This window comes from Mobula birostris, chromosome X (assembly GCF_030028105.1).
Source record: "Mobula birostris isolate sMobBir1 chromosome X, sMobBir1.hap1, whole genome shotgun sequence".
NCBI classification, from domain to species: domain Eukaryota; kingdom Metazoa; phylum Chordata; class Chondrichthyes; order Myliobatiformes; family Myliobatidae; genus Mobula; species Mobula birostris.
The window spans coordinates 2,779,824-2,807,356 of record NC_092402.1 but is presented as its reverse complement, the minus strand read 5'-3'; the positions used below and the strand labels follow the sequence as shown (position 1 = coordinate 2,807,356).

Genomic DNA, 27,533 nt, shown 5'->3' with positions numbered 1-27,533 from the left:
GCCCTCTGGTTTAACCTCCCCGACCCAGGGAAACAGACCGTGACCACTCACCTTCAATGTGTCCCTCATGAGTCTGTCAAGCCCTCTGCCTCCTACGTTCGAGGGAAATGAGTCCGAGTCTCCCTATTAATCAAGCCTCCCCGTTCCTTGTGAATCTTCCCCACATTTCTGCAGCTGAACAACATTCCCTTGAATTTATCTTCACATCTGCGCGGACCAACCATTGCTCTGAGTGAGAAGTTTGAAAACTGCCTGGTTCTTTAAATGTTTTAAATGCATACTGTGAATGTTCAGAACGAAAACTGAAAACTCACATACTTCTGATTTTATATTAATTGAAGGATATAAAGAAATACAGGACAACAAAGATAATCTTTCCTGTTTCATAACCTTTTTCTCGTCTGTCTTTATCACTAATCCATTGCCTATAAACACTGTCCAGATTAATTTCTCATCCAGATGAAAGGTACGTCTTAATCCTCATCTAATCATCAAATGTTCCACTTCTAGTCTGCTTCTGGATTTATATTTGATTGAATTCATAAGACTGAATCCTCGCTCACAGTCAGCATTAGAAGCCTGAAATGTTCCAACGATGTCGACCAGAATTGGCAGTTCGTTTCTAAGCACACGGTTCCACATACCTACGTCCTGCTGGCTGAGCAGTCGCATAGTGCTCAAACACTCCACGAGCGATCGCAGTTCGGTCAGATTTTATTAAACTTATTTCAACATTGCTTGCTCAGAATAATTTTATTGAAGACATTTTAAATTAACATTAGATTAGATTAGATTATGAGGACACTCAGTCCTCGTTTATTGTCATATAGAAGTGCATGCATTAAGAAATGATACAATGTTCCTCCAGAGTGATATCACAAAAAAAAACAGGACAAACCAAAGATAATTATGTCATAATTATAACATATAGTTGCAGCAGTGCAAAGCAATACCATAATTTGATAAAGAGCAGACCATGGGAACGGTAAAACAGAGTTCCGATCGACTCCTGATAGTCCCCGATAGCAGGTGGCAGAAGGGAGAAATTCTCCCTGCCATAAACCTCCAGGCACCGACAACTGTCCATGCATTGGAAGCACCCGACCCCAGCCGACTCTGAGTCCGTCCGAAAACTTCCAGCCTCCAGCACCGAGCTCCATCTCTGCCAAGTGCTTCGACCCCGCCCCAGCCGCCAAGGACTCGGGACCTTCCCCTCTGGAGATTCTGGATCACACAGTAAGGTGATCCTCACTCCAGCCCCTGTGGCTGTCAGCACTGCCAGACAATCGCCAGGGAGTTGTCAGGTAAAGTGTGCTCCCCTTCCACCGACACCAAGTATGGCCAGGTCCTTGGCAGAGGGGCAGACAGTGGGCTTGGACAGCCTCAGGATCAGATCAAGGAGGTCCCCTGACTGAACTGTTCCCCCCCCCCCCACACCAGGTACACAAAGATCACAGTGGTTAATGCCACACTATCACAGTTTGGGCCGTCGGTTCAATTCTGACGCTGTCTCGGAGTGTACATCCACCCCGCGAATGTTCAAAGGTTCAAAAGGTACATTTAATGTCAGAGAAATGTATACAATATACATTCTGAAATGCCTTTTCTTCGCAAAACATCCACGAAAACAGAGGAGTGTCCTAAAGAATGAACGGCAGTTGAACGTGGGAACCCCAAAGACCCCCACCCCAGCTCCCCCCTCCTGCATGTAAGCAGCAGTGAACAACAATCCTCCCTCCCCCCACCGGCAAAACAAAAAATGCAACTCCCACTGAGCACAAGCGGGAGCTAAGCGATAGCAAAGACACAGACCCCAGTTACGCAGACCCCAAAGACACAGACCACAGTTACCCCAGGGGCTATCGCAATTCACCTGGCATTCAGCAACCCACAGGTTCTCTCTCTCTCCCTAATAAGGGAGAGGGAGGTGTCCCCCATTTTCACACCTGCTGGTTTACCATGTTAAAATGTCCGCTCTGTTGCTTTTTTTTCCCGAGCTCCGCGCCCGAAGATCGCAAAGAGCTCGGGTCTCCGGGCCCGCAGTGCAAGAGTTTCCGGCCTCCCCGACACGTGGGTCACCCGCCGTGACACCGACCCTCGATCCGCCCGTCCCCAGAGCCCCGAGTGAGTTTCTGCTCTCCTCCCACAGTCCAAAGACGTACCTCAGTTGGTGCCTTGGCCGTTGTAAACTGTCCCCTGTTTAGGCGAGGGTTAAATCAGTGGGGTGCTGAAGGCGCGGCTCTTAAGGCCAGAAGGGCTGTACCTCTAAGGTTTTAAAGTGCTTGGAAGTAGGTACAGAGGAGATGTCGGGGGTAAGTTTTTTACGCAGAGAGTGATGAGTGTGTGGAATGGGCTGCCAGCGACGGTGGTGGAGGTGGATACAATAGGGTCTTTTAAGAGACTCCTGGACAGGTACATGGAGCTCAGAAAAATAGAGGGCTGTGGGTAACCCCAGGTAATTTCTAAAGTAAGTACGTGTTCGGCACGGCACTGTGGGCCGAAGGGCCTGTATTGTGCTGTAGGTTTTCTACGTTCCTCTATCAGTTAGGGTAATGACTTGACGCTTTAGCCCTTCGAGGCTTCAGTGAGAGACGGCAAAGAGCCGTGGGTAGATATCCCCCCCCATGGTTCACTTACCGTTTCCTGCTCTACACTTGCACAGGCGGGACCGTAGGGACGTCAGGCCGGACAGCGGAATGCTCCGCTCGCGAGGCGTCGGAAGGCGAGGGAGACCTCCAGCGCCCCTCACCAACGGGAAGGGCATCTGACACTCCGCGGGGAGTTGGAACGGGATGAACCCTGGATCGTTCGGGAGGCTGAGGGGGTGATAGATAGGACATTATAGAGAGACAGTTACACCCAAGGGGCAGGACACAGGAAACTGGGTGACAGTCAGGAAAGGGAACGGGCTAAGGGGTTAGACAGCCAGTGCAGAACACCCCTGTGGCCGTCCCCCTCAACGACAGGAATACCAGTTTGGATACTGTCCGGGGGTGGGGGTGACCCTTGCAGAGGAAAATCACAGCAGTCAGGTCTCCAGCACTGAGCCTGACATGGGGGGTGGGGGGGGGGGGAAGAGAGTGAGCAGAGGATTTGTTGGGAGAACTGAAATGAGGTTTTGTGGACCAGAACGGGATTCCCTGAAATGAGGTTTTGTGGACCAGAACGGGATTCCCGGATGGCACATTGCTTCCCAGGTGCCGGGATCCGGGACATCTCGCACCGAGTCCTCGACGTTCTTAAGCGGGACGGGTGAACCGGCAGACGTGACATCAGCAGGAAGAGTGACGAGGCTCTGCAAAGTGAGCTCAGGGAAGTTCGGGTGCTAAGGGTTGTGATCGCAGGATTGCTGCCTGTGCCACGCGCTAGTGAGGCCAGAGCTGGGAAGATCATACAGTTCAACTTGTGGCTAAGGAGTTGGTGTAGAAGGGAGGGCTTCAGATGTTTGGATCATTGGTCTCTCTTCCAGGGAAGGTAGGACCTGTACAGAAGGGACAGTTTGCACCTGGAGGGGGACTAATATCCCAGTGGGAAGGTTTGTTCACGCTGCACAGTGGGGTTCAAATTAGAGCTGCAGGGGGATGGGACCCAGAGTGCCAGCACAGTTAGTGGAGACAGACATTGTTAAGACCGCAGACAGAGCTAGGAATCAAGAGGTTGAGCATGGTGTGACTAGTGTCCTGAGCTGAGTATATTTCAATGCAAGAAGTATCGCAGGAAAGGCGGATGAGCTCGGGGCGTGGATCAACACAAGGAAATCCGATATTGTAGCCATTTAGTGACACTTGGTTGCAGGAGGGGCAGGACTGGCAGCTCGATATTCTGGGGGTTCCGTTCTGTTTGACACAACGGAGCAGAAACAATTAAAGGAGGAAGGGTTGGCATTACCAGTCAAGGAAAATGTTACAAACAAGAGGAAACCTGCAGATGCTGAAAATCCGTGCAACACACACACACACAAAATGCTGGAGGAACCCAGCAGGCCAGGCAGCATCTATGGAAAAAAGTACAGCCGACGTTTCGGGCTGAGACCCTTCAGCAGGACTGGAGGAAAAACAAGCTGAGAAGTAGATTTAAAAGTTGGGGCGAGGGGAGAGAGAAAAACGCAACGTGATAGGAGAAACCTGGGGGGGGGGGAGGATGAAGTAAGGAACTGGAAAGTTGATTGGTGAGAGAGACAGAAGGTCATGGAGGAAAGAAAAAGGGGGAGGAGCACCAGAGGGAGGCAATGGGTGGGCAAGAAGATGAGGTGAGAGAGGGAAAAGGGAATGGGGAATGGTGAAGGAGAGGCATTATCAGAAGTTTGAGAAATCGATGTTCTTGTTACAATGTTCAGCCAGTCAGGCCGGAGAACTCATCTAGCGGGGCATTATACCTAAGAAGGGTATGACCACATTAATGGGGCTGTGTTACAGACCGCCCAACAGCCCCTGGGATTTAGAGGAACAAATCTGAGGAGAGATCACGCACTTTTGCCAGAAACGTGAGGTTGTCGCGGTAGGTGAATTTAACTTCCCACGTTGACTGCAATTCCTGAAACTGTAAAAGGACTAGATGGGATGGAGTTTGCCAAACGTGTTCAGGGAAGTTTTCTTAATAGAAGTTCCAGTGAGAGAGAGTGTACAATACTTGATCTATCTGGGAATGAGACAGGGCAGGCGGCAGAAGTTTGAGTAGGGGAACACTTTGCACCTAGTGATCACAATGCCATTAGTTTCAAGGCAATTAAGGAATCGGTTCTGTGCTGGGACCTCTGCTGTTTGTGATGTATATAAGTGCCCCAGGGTGGAAATGTAGACGGACGGGTTAGTAAGTTTGCGGATGATGCCAAGATTGGCGGACAGTGTAGAACGTGGCACGATATCGATCAGTTGTAGATCTGAGCAGGGAAATGGGAGATGGAGCTTAACCTAGATAAATGCGAAAATGTTGCACCTCGGTAGGGCAAATGCGAGGAGACAGTACACTGGGCGAGACCTTTAACAGTGTTGCAGAGCAGAGAGATCTTGGGGTGCAAGTTCATAGCCCCCTGATAGTGGCTACACAAGTCTATAAAGGTGGTTAAGAAGGCTTATGGAATGCTTGCTCTTATTAGTTGAGGCATCGAGTTCAAAAGTCAGGAAGTTATGTTGCAACTTCACAGAACTCTGGTGAGGCCAGGTCTGGAGCATTGCACATAGTTCTGGCCACCCCACCATGGGAAGGATGTTGAAGCTTTGGAGAGGGTGTGGAAGAGGTTCACCAGGATGCTCTATCGTGGGATGTGCTATCATGAGAGGCTGGACAAACCTGGGTTATTTTCTCCGGAGCGTCGCAGCTGAGGGGAGATCTGATAGAGGTTTATAAGATTGTGAGAGGCCTAGATAGGGAGTCCAGTCCTGCACTGGAGATTTGGGGTACCAGTGCTGGGGATTATCCAGACGACGGTTATTGGTCAGTGAAACTGGAGTTCTTGGAGGCCAATGTGTGGGAGTCAGAGGGTCGTGAATCGTTAATGCTGATGTGTCCGGACCCTGGTGCGACGGGCAGCGTTTCGATTCTCGAGGGGACCAACACCCCGCTGGTGAGGAGGTGCCCGGGGGCCTGCCAGGAGGAGGCGGGTGAGAACTGTTCAGGGGCATTGTCTGTGCACCCAGTGTTTCGAGATGCTTGTGAGGACGTGTGTAGCACCATGGGGCCGGTACCGAATTTAAACGAGAGCCCGTGGTGGTACGGCCTGGGGGAAGTACCTGAGGGTGAGACCCTCTCAGCAGACGCTCCGAAATACCACGAGGGAGGGGAGTTGACCACTGAAGACACCTCGGTGAGAGAGAGGTCGCAGCGACTGGACCCTGCAGCCGTGGAAGACGTAGGCAGCGTGCGTGTGGATTATAGGGCTCCGAACGGGCGCACCGTCCCTGACCAGTATACGGTCCTGAGGGCCGAAGACACGATGGTCTGTCTGGGTGGTGCGACGTGGTTTAACGTGCTGGATCTGAGGAGTGGATGTTGCCAGATCCCGATGAGTGAGGCCGACAAGGAGAAGACGGCCGTTATAGGTCCCCTAGGATACTTCCGGTCTGAAAAGATGCCACAGGGCATATCCGGAGCCCTTGCAACCTTCCCGCGGGGCATGAGGAAGCCCATGGGGGATGTGGACTTGTTTGGAGTTCTGCTGTATTTGGATGATCTCCTAGCATTGGGATTCACCTTGGAAGACTATGAAGCGAGGCGAGTGAGGGATCCCGGGCAACTAGGCTTTAACGAAGTAAAACTTTCTTTGGACGAGTGCCAGGTCTGGAGAAAGACGCAGATCCTGAGTGTTTGGCTGAGGGAGAAGATCTGCAATGCTGAACTGAACGCTCAGAAATGCAGGCCGGAGACTGAGTGCTGCAAGTTTGGGACAACCATTGAAGAACTGGAGTCCACGCTCGTCAAAGTGGAGATGGGGAAACAGAATTCCGAGCCGAAACCGCGGTTATTTACTGATGAATTAATCCAGAGAGACGAAACAATGACCAACCTTCGGAAGGATCAGCAGAAACTCAAGAAATCGATCCAGAACTGATTGGAAGAAGCTGCTGGTGTAATCGCGTCCCAGATGGGGATGAACACGAAGCGTGAGACCGAACTGCTGTAACTGTGGCTGGAGGCAGATGAGTCAGAGAAGAAGCTGACGTCTCGATTGCAGGAGGTTGAAGAGGCTGCTGAGGCAGCCCAGGCTAAGTGCTTCAGTTTGGAGAAAATCAAACAGCAGCTACCGATCGAGGGAATGAGGAAGAATACGGATTCGAAGGATGATGTGCTGGATGTGTGGTACATGCTGCCTTTCGCTAACTTCCCCTTGATCGAATAAGAGACTTTTGGCCCTTCTCCCACTGAGTCAGGGGTAGTGAGGAGGGCTATCTGTGGGCAGCCTGGGTTACAGCAGGACCCTGAAGGAAAAGAAGCAGGGCCCTGGACACGGGACGGGGGGCTCCGAGTTACAGGGGGCATGAGCATTAGATTGAGACAGGATTCGGCAAGCAGACCTGAAGTATTCCTGGTAGTGTTTGAGCCTGATGGGTTAGGTGAAAGGGGTACGGAGGTCTCAAAGGATTAGGAGACTCCCAGATAGGTTGGCCTATGTAGCACCCGTGGAACAGGGTGTAAGGTCTACTGTTTGGGGAGCGATGTCACTATTTTGGTATCTGGATTGGGTCGGCGTGTTTGCAGGAAGGGTTGGGGAGTTACATGGACATCATGAAAACATGACTAAATTTGGTGGGGGGAGAGTGTAAGGGGTTTCGTCTTTCACGTTATTTGCTAAGGCTAATAAAATGACTTCTTTGTTATGTTATAATAAAATGGCTTCTCTGTAATGTTAACTGCTGAGTTAATGGTAGCAGCTTGTCTGGGTTATAGTTACTGATAACAGGAATTGTATTCATTCGCTAACCAATTGGGATAGATGTCCTTCTTTCTTGTGTGTCTGTAAGCTACTGTTTTCGCTGGCTTTGGGGAGAAGGCACGATGGGGTCAGAGAGAAGAGACATGATGAGAGAGATGCTGTAAGCTGGGCGATGATCGGACTCAAGAGGGAGTCTGAGGCCCAGGGCTTTTCGGGAGGAGAACCAAAGAGGATGTTTGAGTAGGTGGGCTGGTGACTGTGTCAGAACTGTCAGGGTCAATTACCCTTGAGGGAGAGCGGCAGGGATTGGTTGAAAGTTTGAGTCGGCGGGCTGGTGATGGTGTCGGAACTGTCAGGGTCAATTACCCCATAGTGACAGCTGCCAGCTATCTGAAAGTGGGGGAAAATGCGTTTGGTTCGACTGGAAGTAAAATGCAGCACCTTGGGGGCTTTCCATACCTGTGTCAGGAGATTGGGGGAGGGTTTTCAGGGTATCTTCTCTGGTTAGGGGGGCAGATAAATTGCTTGCGGTGCCAGGGGGATCAGCCCCTCCCTCAGCTGTTCAGCTGATCAGAGAGGTGTCGGGAAAGTTAGTGGAGGCCCAGTGGGGGAACGGCTTGCGGTCTCTGGGGGAACACATTCCCAGCAATGTACCAAGGAACTCCAGGAAGGAAAAGACCCTATTTCTGAGGGCTTAGTGGGACCACACTTCAGTGTGTCGTTACGGATCCACACAGATTTGATTACCCAGTTTGGTGGGGCCGAAGGCTGCTTGCGAGGACGTGTGTAGCAGCATGGGGCCGGTACCGAATTTAAACGAGAGCCCGTGGTGGTACCCAGTTTGGCGGGGCCTAAGGCTGCTCCCCGTAGACGAAAGCGAGCTGAGCGAGCCTGAGGCTGACCAGCGGGCTACAAGGATACAACCTGAAATTCTTACCCTCCACAGACCTCCTCTAAACAGAATGAACCCCCTAAAAAATGAATAACGGAAAAAAAAAGAACCTGAAATCCTGCTGCCCCCTCCCACACATAAGCAGCAGCAAGCTCCCCCCTCCCTTGCCTATTCTAGTGTAAAACATCAGCATTCCCACCACCCACCATGCCAGCAATAGCAAAGTCCCCAAGGAGAGACCACGGTCTGCAGGCCATCAAAATCTAATGTTCAGTCCAACAATTCGACATCCCACAGGCTCTCTCTCGCTCAGAAACAAGGGAGGGCCGGATGTCGCCCCATTTCGACGTTAGTCAGTCTGAAGCGTTGCTTTTTATTCCGAGCTCCCCGACTCGAGAATCGGCAGCAAACTCCCCCTCAATATTGAGAGAGAGAGAGAGAGAGAGAGAGAGAGAGAGAGAGAGATCAATTACCGAATGCAGAACCCCCTGACAGCCACTCACGCTCTCTTCGATCTCCCGGCTTCAGTACACAACGCCGCGAGAATTCATTTCCACGGGCCCCGAAGGCGCCCGACTTCAGGCCGAGCCCGGGCAGACCGAAACGCGGCCAATCGGCGATCCTCAAGATCGGGGACACGCCGTCGTGCAGCACCACAGTTTTGAATGCCGCTGTAGACTGATATCCCGACGGGACCCCAGCCACCCTGAAAAGGAAAATAGAGACATTAGAATGGGAAGGACTTGACTGTTTCACTGGTGAGCTGGGAGAAGTCCCCCGCTCCCCACCCCCCGGCACCATTCTCAGCTCGGAGTCATCCCGGCGTCACCTGTAAGGAGCCTGTATGCCCTCCCCGTGGACTTGTGTGGGTTTTCTCCGGGTGTGCTAGTTAGTAGGTGAATTGGTCAGTGTAAACTGTCTGTCCTGTGATTAGGCAAGGGTTAAATCAGGTGGCACAGCTCAAAGGGCAGGAACAGCCTGTTTCACAATGAGTAAATAAACAAGTTTGACCTTAGACATTTGTAAGGGGGTTTCGTCTTTAATGTTACTGCGTAGGATAATTAAAATGGCTTCTTTGTTATGTTATTCTTAGGAATGCTTCCTTGTTATGTTAAATGCTGAGAAAGTCCCTCCTGCTAGCAGTTTGCTTTGTATTATCTATTGATATGAGGACGAATGAACCAATTGGGATAGTTGTTATGTTTTTGGTGTATTTGTAAGATATTGTATGCGCAGGTTTTTGGGCAGAAGGCGGGAGAGAGAGACAGAGGATGGACCAGGTGCTGTGAGTCCGCTAACGGGGTCAGACCCCGAGCGGGACGTTCAGCGAGGAGGGGAGACGGGGACGGACTCGTGTGGAGCGTCTGGTCGACCACCGTTGTTGGTCCCAGGCGGCTGGTCGAGGTGGTCCGAGGGGTCGCAGGGTGAAGAAGAAGGGTCCTGAGCTCCAACTATTTGTGCACGAAGAGTTTGAACTTTGATAAGTGTGGTACCTTTTATTTTCCTTTTATATTTTATTCTCTATTAATTATATAGTTCCAGTAATATCTATAAACTGTAAATCATTTAATCGTATCTGGTGTATTGTCTGTTATTTGAGCAGGGTGGGGTACATCACACAGCATCCACACAAACTATTACCCAGTTTGGCGGGGCCGAGGGCTGTTTCCCTAGACGACAGCGAGCCGAGCGAACCTGAGGGTGACCAGGGGGGCTACACATTGATGAGCCCAAACTGGGAGTATTTTGTGTAGTTCTGATCACCCACCAGAGAGCTGTAAACTCAGCCAGCCCCATCGCGGGCACTAGCCTCCCCAGCGTCGAGGACACAGTCAAGAGAGCGGGGTCTCAAAAAGGTGGCATCCATCATTCAGGACACCCGTCACCCAGGGCGTGCCCTCTTCTCATTGCTGCCATCAGGGAGGAGGTACAGGAGCCTGAAGACACACACTCAACGATTCAGGAACAGCTTCTTCCCCTCTGTCATCAGGGAGGAGGTACAGGAACCTGAAGACACACACTCAACGATTCAGGAACAGCTCCTTCCCCTCTGCCATCAGGGAGGAGGTACAGGAACCTGAAGACACACACTCAACGATTCAGGAACAGCTTCTTCCCCTCTGCCATCAGGGAGGAGGTACAGGAGCCTGAAGACACACACTCAATGATTCAGGAACAGCTTCTTCCCCTCTGCCATCAGGGAGGAGGTACAGGAGCCTGAAGAGACACACTCAACGATTCAGGAACAGCTTCTTCCCCGCTGCCATCAGGGAGGAGGTACAGGAGCCTGAAGACACACACTCAACGATTCAGGAACAGCTTCTTCCCCTCTGCCATCAGGGAGGAGGTACAGGAGCCTGAAGACACACACTCAGCGATTCAGGAACAGCTTCTTCCCCTCTGCCATCAGGGAGGAGGTACAGGAGCCTGAAGACACACACTCAGCGATTCAGGAACAGCTTCTTCCCCTCCGCCATCAGGGAGGAGGTACAGGAGCCTGAAGACATACACTCGGCAATTCAGGAACAGCTTCTTCCCCTCTGCCATCAGGGAGGAGCCTGAAGACACACACTCAACGATTCAGGAACAGCTTCTTCCCCTCTGCCATCAGGGAGGAGGTACAGGAGCCTATAGACACACACTCAACGATTCAGGAACAGCTCCTTCCACTCTGCCGTCAGATTTCTGAAAGGACAACGAACCCATGAACACCACCTCAGCATTTCCCCTCCTTTCTGCACTGTCTCATTAATTAAATTTTTTTTTTATATCTTGTTGTACTGCTGCTACCAGACGCTTGCCAGTGACGATAAGGCTCAAAGGTTCAAGATGAGTTAATCAACCAGGTACACATGCAGAACACAACCCCGAGGTTCGTCTTCCCCAGACAGCCACGAAACAGAGAAAACTATGGAACCCGCCCAGACAAAACGTCAAACACCCAACGTGGCTTAAAAATAAAAGAGCATAAATGTGCCAGTGGCAAAAACCGAGCGAAGAACACAGAACAGAAAGCATCGAACCGCAGAGTTGTTGAAACAGCCCGGGAAGGCCAGCTGGTGGCACGACGACATCGGCGCCGGACCCGGGAGTGGGGGTTCCCGGGTTCGAAACCAGTCCGGTCTGCCCCCGAGCATGCTTTCCATCTGTGCAACTCCACCTCGTAAAACGGGGAAAAATACTGCGAAAATGTCTGTGTGGGGAGTCGCGCGCCACACAGTCTCTCTCTCTTGCTCTGCGCCTTGGAAGAAGCCATGAAAAATCACGGACGCACACGCACAGACGCGCACGCAGGCACACGCAAAAAAAGAAAACAGCCCGGGAATGCTCAGTTCAGTTTGATTCAGCGCTGCGTCGTTTGCTGATTGCAGTCTGCCCTGATCAAAATCGCACAAAATAGCAGCAAGCACTGACTAGAAGCAGAAACCCATCATAACCTGAATTGTAGTGTCCAAATCGCAAACCGCGCTGATTAATCCCCTTACTATCCAACTATGTCTTAAGTATATTTAATAACGTGGCCTCTACCGTTTCCCTGGGCAGAGGATTCCACACTGATTCGCTGCTCCCTGAGAAAAAGCAGTCTCACCTCATCTCCCACCTAAATCTATTCCCCGAATCTTGAGGCTGTGTCCCCTAGTGCTAGTCTCACCAATCAGTACAACCCCCCCGCCTCTGTCTTACTTATCACTGTCATAATTTTAAATGTTCCTAAAGGTGGTAGCGCGCTCAGACCTCTCCCAACTCTTTTGTCTCCAGGCATGGATTATCACTCTGATCTTCCAGAGAACCAATTTTGTCCCGCGCTATCCTTTTGCTTTTTAACATATCTGCAGAATCCCTTTGGATTTTCTCCTTCACGTCGTCTGCCAGAGCAACCACATGCCTTCTTTTAGCCCTCCTGATTTCTTTCTGGTTTCTTACACTCCGTAAGCACCCGATTGGTTCCCACCTGCCTATCCCTGCTCCGCACCTCCTGCTTTCCTTAACCAGGGCCTCAATATCTCTTCAGAACCAAGGTCCCCTAAACCTCAAGCAAGAGAAAGTCTGCAAATCCAAGCAACACACACAAAATGCTGGAGGAACTCAGCAGGTCAGGCAGCATTTGTGTGTGTTCCCTAAACCTGTTTTCTTTACCTTTTATTCTGACAGGTACATACAAGCTCTGTATTCTCAAGGTTCCACTTGTGAAGGCTTCCCACTTTCCAAGTACACCTTCGCCAGAAAACAGCCTGTCCCAATCCACACTTGCCAGATCCTTTCTGATACCATCAAAAATCGGCCTTCTTCCAATTTAGAATCTCAACCTGAGGACCAGACCTATCCTTTTCCATAATTACCTTGAAATGAACGGCATTGTGATCACTCGGTGCAAAGTGTTCCCCCTACTCTCTGCACGCTCTCGCAATGGGACTTCTATGGACTGAGTTAGGAAACTTTCCTGAACACATTTGATAAACACGATCCCATCTAGTCCTTTAGCAGTATGGGAGTCCCAGTCAATAGGTGGAAAGTTAAAATCACCTACCATCACAGCCTTAAGCTTCTTGCAACAGTCTGCGACCTCTCGATAAATTTGTTCCTCTAAATAGACAACAGACAATAGACAATAGGTGCAGGAGTAGGCCATTTAGCCCTTCGAGCCAGCACCACCACTCACTGTGATCATGGCTGATCATCCACAATCAGTACCCTTTTCCTGCCTTCTCCCCATATCCCTTCACTCCGCTATCTTTAAGAGCTCGATCCAACTCTTTTTTGAAAGAATCCAGAGAATTGGCCTCCACTGCCTTCTGAGGCAGAGCATTCCACAGAACCACAACCCTCTGTGTGAAAAAGTTTTTCCTCAACTCCGTTCTAAGTGGCCTACCCCTTATTCTTAAACTGTGGCCTCTGGTTCTGGACTCCCCCAACATCGGGAACGTTTCCTGCCTCCAGCATGTCCAATCCCTTAATAATCTTATATGTTTCAATCAGATCCCCTCTCATCCTTCTAAATTCCAGTGTATACAAGCCCAGTTGCTCCAATCTTTCAACATATGACAGTCCCGCCACCCTGGAAATTAACCTCATGAACCTACTCTGCACTCCCTCAATAGCAAGACTGTCCTTCCTCAAATTTGGAGACCAAAACTGTACACAATATTCCAGGTGTGGTCTCACCAGGGCCCTGCACAGCTGCAGAAGGACCTCGGGCAAACCCCGTGCACTGTTGGGTGGTCTGTAATATACCCCCATTAATGTGGCCATACCTTTCTTATTCCTCAGTTCCACACGTAAAGCCTCACTGGATGAGCTCTCCAGTCTATCCTAACCGAGGATGGCTTTGACACATCCTGCAACTAGTAACACCAACCCACCCTTTAATCCCTCACGCTCTGTCTCGTCTAAAACAACAGAACCCCGGAATACTGAGCTGCCAGTCCTGTCCCTCCTGCAACCAAGTCTCACTAACGGCTACAGTATCGTAGTTCCACGTTTTGATCCACGCCCCGAGCTCATCCGCCTTTCCTACGATACTTCTTGCATTGAAATATACTCAGCTCAGGACGCTAGTCACACCACGTTCAACCTTTAGATTCCTGACTCTGTCTGAGGTCTTACCAATGGCTAAAATGTCCTAATTCCAGGTGTTAATCCAAGCCCTGAGGTCACCCTCTGTTCCGAGATATGTCTTGCATTTGGATATGCACTGCTCACACCATGCACAACCTTCGATTCCTGACCCTGTCTGAGATCTTAACAATACCTGCCCCCAGAACCTCTCCACTAACTGTTCTGGCACTCTGGTTCCCATCTCCCCTGCAACGGTGCAGCATTAGCAAATCTTCACACTAGGATATTAGTCCCCCTCCAGTACAGATGCAAACCGTCCCGTCCGTACAGGTCCCACCTGCCCTGGAAGAGAGCCCAATGATCCAAAAACCTGAATCTCTCCCTCCTACACCAGCTCCTTAATAATAAAGGCATCCGTTAGTCTTGCGAGACCATGGATCTGCGCCTGGAAAGTCTTCACTCTCCAGGGCGCAGGCCTGGGCAAGGTTGTATGGAAGACCAGCAGTTGCCCATGCTGCAAGTCTCTCCTCTCCACAACATCGATGTTGTCCAAGGGAAGGGCATTAGGGCCAATACAGCTTGGCACCGGTGTCGTCGCAGAGCAATGTGTGGTTAAGTGCCTTGCTCAAGGACACAACACGTTCCCTCGGCCGGGGCTCAAACTCACAACCTTCAGGTCGCTAGTCGAATGCCTTAACCACTTTGCCACATGCCCACACCACCAGCTCCTTAGCCACGTATTAAATTGTATAACCTTCCTAGTTCTGGCCTCACTAGATCGTGGCACGGGTAGCAATCCTGAGATCACAACCCTGGAAGACTTGTCCTCCCTCGTCAGAACCTCGTCACTCATCCTACCCAAGTCATTGATACGTACAGGGTCCACAACCTCTGGCTGCTCACCCTCCTACTGAAGAATGCTGAGGACTCGATCTGGGATGTCCCATACCTTGGCATCTGGGAGGCAATATACGATTTGAGAATCTCGGTCTCATTTACAGAACCTCATTTCTGTTCCCCTGACTAATGAATCCCCTATCAACACAGCTCACCTCTTCTTCCCCCTTCCCTTCTGAGTCAGAGAGTCAGACTCAGAATAACTGCGGGAGGAGAAGATGGCGGCACACCACGCATGCACAGCTCTCTGGTGAAAAATGATATCGTATCTGTTAAATAGGGGCCGTGGACAATTCTGATTTGATGGAGAATGGACGTGAAAGGACAGAGGAACATCTGGAGAAATTTCTGAAACGCCCGTCCGCTGCTGTCATTACTGTGTGGTCGGGAATCTTTCGGAGGGTAGGCCTCAAAATCCCCGGCCTTGCCTGCTTTTGGCGACCGAGAAGGAGGTCGAATCGTTCGGACAGAGATGGCGCTCAGTACTCGGTGTCGGAGAGCTGATCAGAGCTCGAAGTTTTCGGATGACTCAGAGTCGGATTGTGGTCGGCGTGGCAGGGAGAGTTTTCCTTCCTTCTCCCGTCTGCGTGAGATGTGGGACATTTGAGAAACTTTGAACTTTACTGTGCTCACCGACTTCTTCATCAAGTTATGGTATTGTTACACTGTTTGTAACTATATGTTATAGTTATGTAGCTTTGTCAGTTTTTTCAGTCTTGGTTTGTCCTGTGTTTTGTGATATCACACCGGAGGAAATAATGTATCATTTCTTAATACATGCATTACTAAATGACAATAAAAGAGGACTGCGTGTCTTCATAATCGTCATCAGTGCCAGAGACCTGACCGCCGTGACTTTCCTCTGCTAGGTCATACCCTCCTCAAAGTGATATACCTGTTGCTGAGGGGGATGGCCACAGGGGAATTCTGCACTGGTGTGTTACCCCCTTTCCCCTTCTCGACTGGCTCCCAGTTTCCTGTCTCCTGCACCCCCTCGGCCCCCTGAATGATCTGGAGTTCATCCAGTTCCAGCTCCGACTCCTCTACATGGAATGTTAGAAGCTGCGACTGGAGGCACTTCCTGCAAGTGAAGTAGTCAGGGACACTGGAGGTCGCCTTGCCTTCCCACATTCCACAAGACAAGCATTCCATTATCCTGCCTGGCATCCCCTACCCTTCTAACTGCGCAAATATAAAGACGGAAACAATGAATAAATTGTGGGGGGAGAAAACCTACCTACAGCTTCTCACCATCTCTCATTCAAGCCTCTCCTCGCTGAAGCCTCGAAGAGCTAAAGCCTCAAATAACCACTCCAACACTGTCCGCTCTAACTATGGCCGCTCGGCTTGCCCCTGCCTTATTTGCATTTGTTCTTGCCAATCGCTTCCCATCGTTGATTGGCCACTGCTCAGACCACCAAACTACTGCGATTCGATGTCTTAAGTACTCAGTCGGCGAATCTGAGTGAGCTATGTGTCCTGTTGCTTTTGGTCGCTGATTGACCACTATTCTATCCATGCTAATACAATACCCTATCTCTATTGGTTACCCAATCCTCTGTCCACACTGATATATTATCTCAAACTCTATTGGTTACCCAATCCTCTGTCCACACTGATAATTACACCCAACTCTATTGGTTACCCAATCCTCTGTCCACGCTGATATATTACCCTCAACTCTATTGGTCACCCAATCCTCTATCCACGCTGATATATTACCCCCAACTCTATTGGTCACCCAATCCTCTATCCATGCTGATATATTACCCCCAACTCTATTGGTTACCCAGTCCTCTATCCACACTGATATATTACCCCCAACTCTATTGGTTACCCAGTCCTCTGTCCACGCTGATATATTACCCTCAACTCTATTGGTTACCCAATCCTCTATCCACGCTGATATATTACCCCCAACTCTATTGGTCACCCAATCCTCTATCCACGCTGATATATTACCCCCAACTCTATTGGTTACCCAGTCCTCTATCCACGCTGATATATTACCCCCAACTCTATTGGTTACCCAGTCCTCTGTCCACGCTGATATATTACCCTCAACTCTATTGGTTACCCAATCCTCTGTCCACGCTGATATATTACCCCCAACTCTATTGGTCACCCAATCCTCTATCCACGCTGATATATTACCCCCAACTCTATTGGCTACCCAGTCCTCTATCCACGCTGATATATTACCCCCAACTCTATTGGTTACCCAGTCCTCTGTCCACGCTGATATATTACCCTCAACTCTATTGGTTACCCAATCCTCTGTCCACGCTGATATATTACCCCCAACTCTATTGGTTACCCAATCCTCTGTCCACGCTGATATATTATCTCAAACTCTATTGGTTACCCAATCCTCTGTCCACGCTAATATATTATCTCAAACTCTATTGGTTACTCAATCCTCTATCCACGCTGATATATTACCCCCAACTCTATTGGTTACCCAGTCCTCTATCCACGCTGATATATTACCCCCAACTCTATTGGTCACCCAATCCTCTATCCACGCTGATATATTATCTCAAACTCTATTGGTTAACCAATCCTCTGTCCATTTCAATATATTATGCCTAACTCTACTGGTTACCCAATCCTCTATCTATGCTTTTCTCTCTCTCTCTCATGTTATCTCCATGCCCCCCCATTACCTCCCTCTGGTCCTCCACCACCCCGCCCCCGCCGTTTTCTTTCTTCCATGGCCTTCTGTCTCTTTCACCAATCAACTTCCTAACTCTTTGCTTCATCCCTCCTCCTCCAGGTTTCACCTATCGCCTGGCGTTTCTCTCTCCCCTCCCCTCACCTTTCAAATCTATTCCTCAGCTTTTTTTTCCTCCAGTCCTGCCAAAGGGTTTCAACCCAAAACACTGACTGTGCTTTTTCCCATAGATGCTGCCTGGCCTGCTGAGTTCCTCCAGCATTGTGTGTGTTGCTCTCTATCCATGATAATACATTAACCCCACCTCTGTTGGTTACTCAATCCTCTATCCATGATAAGGAAAGAAGCACGGATGGTAGTTTGCCTCCCAGGTGTCAGGGTCCGGGATGTTTCTGATCACGTCCACGATATCCTGAAGTGGGAAGGTGAACAGGCAGAGGTCGTGGTACATATTGGTACCAACAACATGGATAGGAAAAGCAGAGAATTCCTGAATGCAGACGACGGGGAGTTAGGAAGGAAGTTGAGAGGCAGGACCACAAAGGTAGTAATCTCGGGATTGCTGCCTGTACCACGTGACAGTGAGTACAGGAATAGAATGAGGTGGAGGATAAATGTGTGGCTGAGGGATTGGAGCAGGGGATAGGGATTCAGATTTCTGGATCATTGGGACCTCTTTTGGGGCAGGTGTGACCTGTACAAAAAGGACAGGTTGCACTTGAATCCCAGGGGGACCAATATCCTGGCGGGGAGATTTGCAAAGGCTACTGGGGAGAACTTAAGCTAGGAGTGCTGGGGGTGGGAACCAAACTGAAGAGACTAGGGAAGAGGCGGTTGGCTCACAAATAGAGAAAGCTTGGAGACAGTGCGACAAGGGGGATAGGCAGGTGATAGAGAAGGGTCGTGCACAGACCAACGGTTTGAGATGTGACTAGTTTAATGCAAGGAGTATCATGAACAAAGCAGATGAGCTTAGAGCATGGATCAATACTTGGAGTTGTGATGTTGTGGCCATTACAGAGACTTGGATAGCTCAGGGGCAGGAATGGTTACTTAGAGTGCCAGGTTTAGATGTTTAAGAAAGGACAGGGAGGGAGGCAAAAGAGATGGGGGTGTGGCACTGCTGATCAGAGATAGTGTCACGGCTGCAGAAAAGGAGGAAGTCATGGAGGGATTGTCTACAGAGTCTCTGTGGGTGGAGGTTAGGAACAGGAAGGGGTCAATAACTTTACTGGGTGTTTTTTATAGACCACCCAATAGTAACAGGGACATTGAGGAGCAGATAGGGAGACAGATTCTGGAAAGGTGTAATAATAACAGGGTTGTTGTGGTGGGAGATTTTATTTTCTCAAATATCGATTGGCATGTCCTTAGAACAAGGGGTTTAGATGGGGTGGAGTTTGTTGGGTGTGTTCACGAAGGTTTCCTGACACAATATGTAGATAAGCCAACAGGAGGAGAGGCTGTACTTGATCTGGTATTGGGAAACAAACCTGGTCAGGTGTCAGGTCTCTCAGTGGGAGAGCATTTTGGAGATAGTGATCACAATTCTATCTCCTTTACCACAGTGTTGGAGAGGGACAGGAACAGACAAGTTAGGGAAATGTCTAATTGGAGTAAGGGGAAATATGAGGCTATCAGGCAGGAACTTGGAAGTATAAATTGGGAACAGATGTTCTCAGGGAAATGTAGAGAAGAAATGTGGCAAATGTTCAGAGGATATTTGCATGGGATTCTGCATGGGTATGTTCCAACGAGACAGGGAAAGGATGGTAGGGTACAGAAACCGTGGTATACAAAGGCTGTTGTAAATCTAGTCAAGAAGAAGAGCTTACAAAAGGTTCAAAAAACTAGGTAATGATAGAGATCTAGAAGATTATATGGCTAGCAGGAAGGAGCTTAAGAAAGAAATTAGGAGATCCAAAAGGGGCCATGACAAGACCTTGGCGGACAGGATTAAGCAAAACACCAAGGTATTCTACAAATATGTGAAGAGCAAGAGGATAAGACATGAGAGAATAGGACCAAACAAGTGTGACAGTGGAAAAGTGTGTATGGAACCGGAGGAGATAGCAGAGGTACTTAATGAATACTTTGCTTCAGTATTCACTACGGAAAAGGATCTTGGTGATTGTAGGGATGACTTACAGCAGACTGAAAAGCTTGAGCATATAGACATTATGAAAGAAGATGTGCTGGAGCTTTTGAAAAGCATCAAGTTGGATAAGTTACTGGGATCAGATGAGATGTACCCCAGGCTAGTGTAGGAGGCGAGGGAGGAGATTGCTGAGCCTCTGGCGATGATCTTTGCATCATCAATGGGGTCGGGAGAGGTTCCAGAGGATTGGAGGGTTGCGGATGTTGTTTCATTATTCAAGAAAGGGAGTAGAGATAGCCCAGGAAATTATAGATCAGTGAGTCTTATTCAGTGGTTGGTAAGTTGATGGAGAAGATTCTGAGAGGCAGGATTTATGAACATTTGGAGAAGCATAATATGATTGGGAATCGTCAGCAAGGCTTTCTGAAAGGCAGGTTGTGCCTTACGAGCCTAATTGAATTTTTTGAGGATGTGATTAAACACATTGATGAATGTTCAGCAGTAGATGTAGTGTATATGGATTTCAGCAAGGCATTTGATAAGGTACCCCATGCAAGGCTTATTGAGAAAGTAAGGAGGCATGGGATCCAAGGGGACATTGCTTTGTGGATCCAGAACTGGCTTGCCCACAGAAGGCAAAGAGTGGTTATACATAAATCATATTCTGCATGGAGGTCAGTGACCAGTGGTGTGCCTCAGGGATCTGTTCTGGGACCCCTACTCTTTGTGATTTTTATAAATGACCTGGATGAGGATGTGGAGGGATGGGTTAGTAAATTTGCTGATGACACAAAGGTTGGTTGTATTGTGCATAGTGTGGAGGGCTGTTAGAGGTTACAAGTTGTGGATAGTGTGGAGGGCTGTCAGAGGCTACAGCGGGACATCGATAGGATGCAAAACTGGGCTAAGAAGTGGCAGATGGAGTTCAACCCAGATAAGTGTGAGGTGGTTCATTTTGGTAGGTCAAATATGATGACAGAATAGAGTATTAAAGGTAAGACTCTTGGCAGTGTGGAGGGTCAGTGTGGGTGGCTCTGCAGCACAGGAGGGAAGGAAAAGGAGTGGGAGAGCTATAGTGACAGGGGATTCGATTGTAAGGGGAATAGATAGGCTTTTCTGCGGCCGCAAACGAGACTCCAGGAGGTGTCCAACGACCATGGACACCTTCAAAACGATTGCGCAACCACCAACTGCGACTCCAGCCTTGATCTCCAAGCCAGGTCTTTATGTGCTGCTGTTGTGATTCCCGTCTCCCCTTCCCCCACCACAACTCTGCAATCCCGTCTCCTTCAGATCCCATCGTCAGCTCCTGGGTCCTCAGAGGCTCCATCTTCCTCTCACCCCAACCCTTCCCTCTCCATTGACACCCCCAGCCTCCCCCTCCCCCCCTCTGATCCCAGCTCTCATCCGTGCCGGGTCTTTACCATCCCCTCCGACCTTCAACTGTCGGAAGCAGAACGCTCTGTCCTCAGTAAGGGCCTCACCTTTGTCCCCCTTCGCCCACATCTCAGCGAGTTCCGTGTTCGCCATGACGCAGAACTCTTCTTCCGCCGTCTCCGTCTCCGAGCCTACTTCTTCGGCAAGGACTCTTCCACCCCCACCGATGACCCCTTCTCCCGTCTTCAACTCTCCTCTTCTTCATGGACACCCCGCTCTGGTCTTCTGCCTGCTCTGGATCTCTTTATCACTAATTGCCGACGGGACATCAACCGTCTCGACTTCACCGCACCTTGCTCCCATTCCAACCTCACTCCTTCCGAACGCTCTACTCTCCACTCCCTCCGCACTAATCCTAACCTTATTATTAAACCCGCCGATAAGGGGGGTGCTGTTGTAGTCTGGCGTACTGACCTCTACCTTGCCGAGGCACAGCGACAACTCGCGGATACCTCCTCTTATTTACCCCTCGATTGTGACCCCAGTAAGGAGCACCAGCCCATTGTCTCCCACACCATCACCGACTTTATCCGCTCAGGGGATCTCCCATCCACTGCTACCAACCTTATAGTTCCCACACCTCGCACTTCCCGCTTCCACCTCCTACCCAAGATCCACAAACCTGCCTGTCCTGGCCGACCTATTGTCTCAACTTGCTCCTGCCCCACCGAACTCATTTCTGCATACCTCGACATGGTTTTATCCCTTGTTCAATCCCTTCCTACCTATGTTCGTGACACCCCTCACGCTCTTAAACTTTTCGATGATTTTTAGTTCCCTGGCCCCCACCGCTTTATTTTCACTATGGATGTCCAGTCCCTATATACTTCCATCCCCCATCAGGAAGGTCTCAAAGCTCTACGCTTCTTTTTGGATTCCAGACCTAATCAGTTCCCCTCTACCACCACTCTGCTCCGTCTAGCGGAATTAGTCCTTACTCTTAATAATTTCTCCTTTGGCTCCTCCCACTTCCTCCAAACTAAAGGTGTAGCTATGGGCACCCGTATGCCTGCCTTTTTGTTGGCTTTGTGGAACAATCTATGTTCCGTGCCTATTCTGGTATCTGTCCCCCACTTTTCCTTCGCTACATCGACCACTGCATTGGCGCTGCTTCCTGCATGCATGCAGAACTCGTTGACTTTATTAACTTTGCCTCCAACTTTCACCCTGCCCTCAAGTTTACCTGGTCCATTTCCGACACCTCCCTCCCCTTTCTAGATCTTTCTGTCTCTGTCTCTGGAGACAGCTTATCCACTGATGTCTACTATAAGCCTACTGACTCTCACAGCTATCTGGACTATTCCTCTTCTCACCCTGTCTCTTGTAAAAATGCCATCCCCTTCTCGCAATTCCTCCGTCTCCGCCGCATCTGCTCTCAGGATGAGGCTTTTCATTCCAGGACGAGGGAGATGTCCTCCTTTTTTAAATAAAGGGGCTTCCCTTCCTCCACTATCAACTCTGCTCTCAAACGCATCTCCCCCATTTCATGTCCATCTGCTCTCACTCCATCTTCCCGCCACCCCACTAGGAACAGGGTTCCCCTGGTCCTCACCTACCACCCCACCAGCCTCCGGGTCCAACATATTATTCTCCGTAACTTCCGCCACCTCCAACGGGATCCCACCACTAAGCACACCTTTCCCTGCCCCCCCCGCTTTCCGCAGGGATCGCTACCTACGCAACTCCCTTGTCCATTTGTCCCCCCCATCCCTCCCCACTGATCTCCCTCCTGGCACTTATCCTTGTAAGCAGAACAAGTGCTACACATGCCCTTACACTTCCTCCCTTACCACCATCCAGGGCCCCAGAAGTCCTTCCAGGTGAGGCGACACTTCACCTGTGAGTCGGCTGGGGTGATATACTGCGTCCGGTGCTCCCGATGTGGCCTTCTATATATTGGTGAGACCCGCCGCAGACTGGGAGACCGTTTCGCTGAACATCTACGCTCTGTCCGCCAGAGAAAGCAGGATCTCCCAGTGGCCACACATTTTAATTCCACATCCCATTCCCATTCTGACATGTCTATCCACGGCCTCCTCTACTGTAAAGATGAAGCCACACTCAGGTTGGAGGAACAACACCTTATATTCCGTCTGGGTAGCCTCCAACCTGATGGCATGAACATCGACTTCTCTAACTTCTGCTAATGCCCCACCTCCTCCTCGTACCCCATCTGTTATTTATTTGTATACACACATTCTTTCTCTCTCTTTCCTTTTTCTCCCTCTGTCCCTCTGAATATACCCCTTGCCCATCCTCTGGGTTCCCCCCCCTTGTCTTTCTCCCCGGACCTCCTGTCCCATGATCCTCTCATATCCCCTTTTGCCTATCACCTGTCCAGCTCTTGGCTCTATCCCTCCCCTTCCTGTCTTCTCCTATCATTTTGTATCTCCCCCTCCCCCTCCCACTTTCAAATCTCTTACTAACTCTTCCTTCAGTTAGTCCTGACGAAGGGTCTCGGCCTGAAACGTCAACTGTACCTCTTTCTAGAGATGCTGCCTGGCCTGCTGCATTCACCAGCAACTTTGATGTGTGTTCCAGGAGGGTATGTTGCCTCCCTGGTGCAAGGGTCAAGGATGTCTCTGAGCGGCTGCAGGACATTCTGGAGTGGGAGGGTGAACAGCCGGTGGTCGTGGTGCACATAGGTACCAACGATATAGGTAAAAAACGGGATGAGGTCCTACAAGGTGAATTTAGGGAGTTAGGAGATAATTAAAAAGTAGGACCACAAAGGTAATAATCTCTGGATTACTACCAGTGCCACGTGCTAGTCAGAGTAGAAATAGGAGGTTATTTCAGATGAATACGTGGCTTGAAAAATGGTGCAAGGGGGAGGGATTCAAATTTCTGGGGCATTGGAACCAGTTCTGGAGGAGATGGGACCGGTACAAACAGGACGGTCTGCACCTGGGCTGGACGGGAACCAATGTCCTAGGGGGAGCGTTTGCTACTGTTGTTCAGGAGGGATGGGAACAAGTGCAGAGAGACAAGGGGTGTAAAATGAGGGTAGAAGCAAAAAGTAGTAAGGTGAAAAGTAAAAGTGGCAGGCCGGCAAATCCAGGGCAAAAATCAAAAATCAAAAAGGGACACTTTTGAACATAATTGTATAAGGGCTAAGAGTGTTGTAAAAGCAAGCCTGAAGGCTTTGTGTGTCAATGCAAGGTGCATTCGTAACAAGGTGGATGAATTGAATGTGCAGATAGTTATTAATGAATTTGATACAGTTGGGATCACAGAGACATGGCTCCAGGGTGACCAAGGATGGGAGCTCAACATTCAGGGATATTCAATATTCAGGAGGGATAGACATGAAAGAAAAGGAGGTGGGGTGGCGTTGCTGGTTAGAGAGGAGATTAACGCAATAGAAAGGAAGGACATAAGCTGGGACGATGTGGAATCGATTGGGTAGAGCTGCATAACACTAAGGGTCAGAAAACGCTGGTGGGAGTTGCGTACAGGCCACCTAACAGTAGTAGTGAGGTTGGGGATGGTATTAAACAGGAAATTAGAAATGTGTGCAATAAAGGAACAGCAGTTATAATGGGTAACTTCAATCTACATGTAGGTTGGGTGAACCAAATTGGTAAAGGTGCTGAGGAAGAGGATTTCTTGGAATGTATGCGGGATGGCGTTTTGAACCAACATGTCGAGGAACCAACTAGAGAGCAGGCCATTCTGGGCTGGGTATTGAGCAATGAGAAAGGGTTAGTTAGCAATCTTGTCGTGAGAGGCCCCTTGGGTAAGAGTGACCATAATATGGTGGAATTCTTCATTAAGATGGAGGGTGACATAGTTAATTCAGTAACAAAGGTTCTGAATTTAAAGAAGGGTAACTTTGAAGGTATGAGACGTGAATCAGCTAAGATAGACTGGCAAATGACACTTAAAGGATTGACGGTGGATATGGAATGGCAAGCATTTAAGGATCGCATGGATGAACTACAACAATTGTTCATCCCAGTTTGGCAAAAGAATAAACCAGGGAAGGTAGTGCACCTGTGGCTGACAAGGGAAATTAGGGATAGTATCAATTCCAAAGAAGAAGCATACAAATTAGCCAGAAAAAGCTGCTCACCTGAGGACTGGGAGAAATTCAGAGTCCAGCAGAGGAAGACAAAGGGCTTAGTTAGGAAAGGGAAAAAAGATTATAAGAGAAAGCTGGCAGGGAACATAAAAACTGACTGTAAAAGCTTTTATAGATATGTGAAAAGAAAAAGATTGGTTAAGACAAATGTAGGTCCCTTACAGTCAGAAACAGGTGAATTGATCATGGGGAACAAGGACATGGCAGACCAATTGAATAACTACTTTGGTTCTGTCTTCACTAAGGAGGATGTAAATAATCTTCTGGAAATAGTAGGGGGCCGAAGGTCTAGTGAGATGGAGGAAGTGAGGGAAACACATGTTAGTAGGGAAGTGGTGTTAGGTAAATTGAAGGGATAGAAGGCAGATAAATCCCCCGGGCCAGATGGTCTGCATCCCAGAGTGCTTAAGGAAGTAGCAGAAGAAATACTGGATGCATTAGTGATAGTTTTTCAAAACTCTTTAGATTCTGGATTAGTTCCTGAGGATTGGAGGGTGGCAAATGTAACCCCGCTTTTTAAAAAAGGAGGGAGAGAGAAACCAAGGAATTATAGACCGGTTAGCCTAACGTCAGTGGTGGGGAAAGTGCTAGAGTCAGTTATCAAAGATGTGATAACAGCACATTGGAAAGTGGTGAAATCATCGGACAAAGTCAGCATGGATTTGTGAAAGGAAAATCATGTCTGATGAATCTCACAGAATTTTTTGAGGATGTAACTAGTCGTGTGGATAGGAGAGAACCAGTGGATGTGGTATATTTGGATTTTCAAAAGGCTTTTGACAAGGTCCCACACAGGAGATTAGTGTGCAAACTTAAAGCACACAGTATTGGGGGTATGGTATTGATGTGGATAGAGAATTGATTGGCAGACAGGAAGCAAAGAGTGGGAACAAACGGGACCTTTTCAGAATGGCAGGCAGTGACTAGTGGGGTACCGCAAGGCTCAGTGCTGTGACCCCAGTTGTTTACAATATACATTAATGACTTAGACGAGGGAATTAAATGCAGCATCTCTCAGTTTGCAGATGACACAAAGCTGGGCGGCAGTGTTAGCTGTGAGGAGGAGCTAAGAGGATGCAGGGTGACTTGGATAGGTTAGGTGAGTGGGCAAATTCATGGCAGATGCAACTTAATGTGGATAAATGTGAGGTTATCCACTTTGGTGGCAAGAACAGGAAAACAGATCATTATCCGAATTGTGGCCGATTAGGAAAAGGGGAGGTGCAACGAGACCTGGGTGTCATTATACACCAGTCATTGAAAGTGGGCATGCAGGTACAGCAGGCGGTGAAAAAGGCGAATGGTATGCTGGCATTCATAGCAAGAGGATTCGAGTACAGGAGCAGGGAGGTACTACTGCAGTTGTACAAGGCCTTGGTGAGGCCACACCTGGAGTATTGTGTGCAGTTTTGGTCCTCTAATCTGAGGAAAGACATTCTTGCCATAGAGGGAGTACAAAGAAGGTTCACCAGATTGATTCCTGGGATGGCAGGACTTTCATAAGAAGAAAGACTGGATGAACTAGGCTTATACTCTATGGAATTTAGAAGATTGAGGGGGGATCTTATTGAAACGTATAAAATTCTAAAGGGATTGGACAGGCTAGATGTAGGAAGATTGTTCCCGATGTTGGGAAGTCCAGAATGAGGGGTCACAGTTTGAGGATAAAGGGGAAGCCTTTTAGGACCAAGATGAGGAAAAACTTCTTCACAGAGAGAGTGGTCAATCTGTGGAATTCTCTGTCACAGAAAACAGTTGAGGCCAGTTTATTGGCTATATTTACGAGGGAGTTAGATAAGGCCCTTGTGGCTAAAGGGATCGGGGGTATGGAGAGAAGGCAGGTACAAGGTTCTGAGTTGGATGATCAGCCATGATTGTACTGAATGGCAGTGCAGGCTCGAAGGGCCAAATGGTCTACTCCTGCACCTATTTTCTATGTTTCTGTCTCTATGCTTCTATCAGAGGGATCTTGGGGTCCGAGTCCATAGGACACTCAAAGCTGCTGTGCAGGTTGACTCTGGGGTTAAGATGGCATACAGTGCATTGGCCTTCACCAATCGTGGAATTGGGTTTAAGAGCCGAGAGGTAATGTTACAGCTATATAGGACCCTAGTCAGACCCCACTTGGAGTATTGTGCTCAGTTCTGGTCGCCTCACTACAGGAAGGATTTGGAAACCACAGAAAGGGTCCAGAGAAGATTTACAAGGATGTTGTCTGGCTTGGGGAACATGCCTTATGAGAATAGGGGAGTGAACTTGCCTTTTCTCCTTGGAACGACGGAGGATGAGAGGTGACCTGATAGAGGTGTATAAGATGATGAGAGGCATTGATCGTGTGGATAGTCAGAGACTTTTTCCCCCAAGGCTGGAATAGCTAGCACGAGAAGGCACAGTTTTAAGGTGCTTGGAAGCAGGTACAGAGGAGATGTCGGGGTAAGTTTTTTTACGCAGAGAGTGGTGAGTGCGTGGAATGGGCTGCCGGTGACGGTGGTGGAGGTGGAAACGATGGGGTCTTTTAAGAGGTAC

At 49.2% G+C, this 27,533-nt stretch overlaps 1 long non-coding RNA gene across 1 annotated transcript in view; it reads right to left on the bottom strand.

The window, feature by feature from the left end:
* Window positions 1-1,718: 1,718 nt before the first annotated feature.
* The window catches only part of LOC140191388 (uncharacterized), a 42,424-nt gene continuing 16,609 nt past the window's right edge, over window positions 1,719-27,533 (bottom strand). Inside the window, exon 3 of the long non-coding RNA XR_011883817.1 lies at window positions 1,719-8,967. This is a non-coding gene — a long non-coding RNA (uncharacterized lncRNA). The remainder of the gene's footprint in view (window positions 8,968-27,533) is intronic.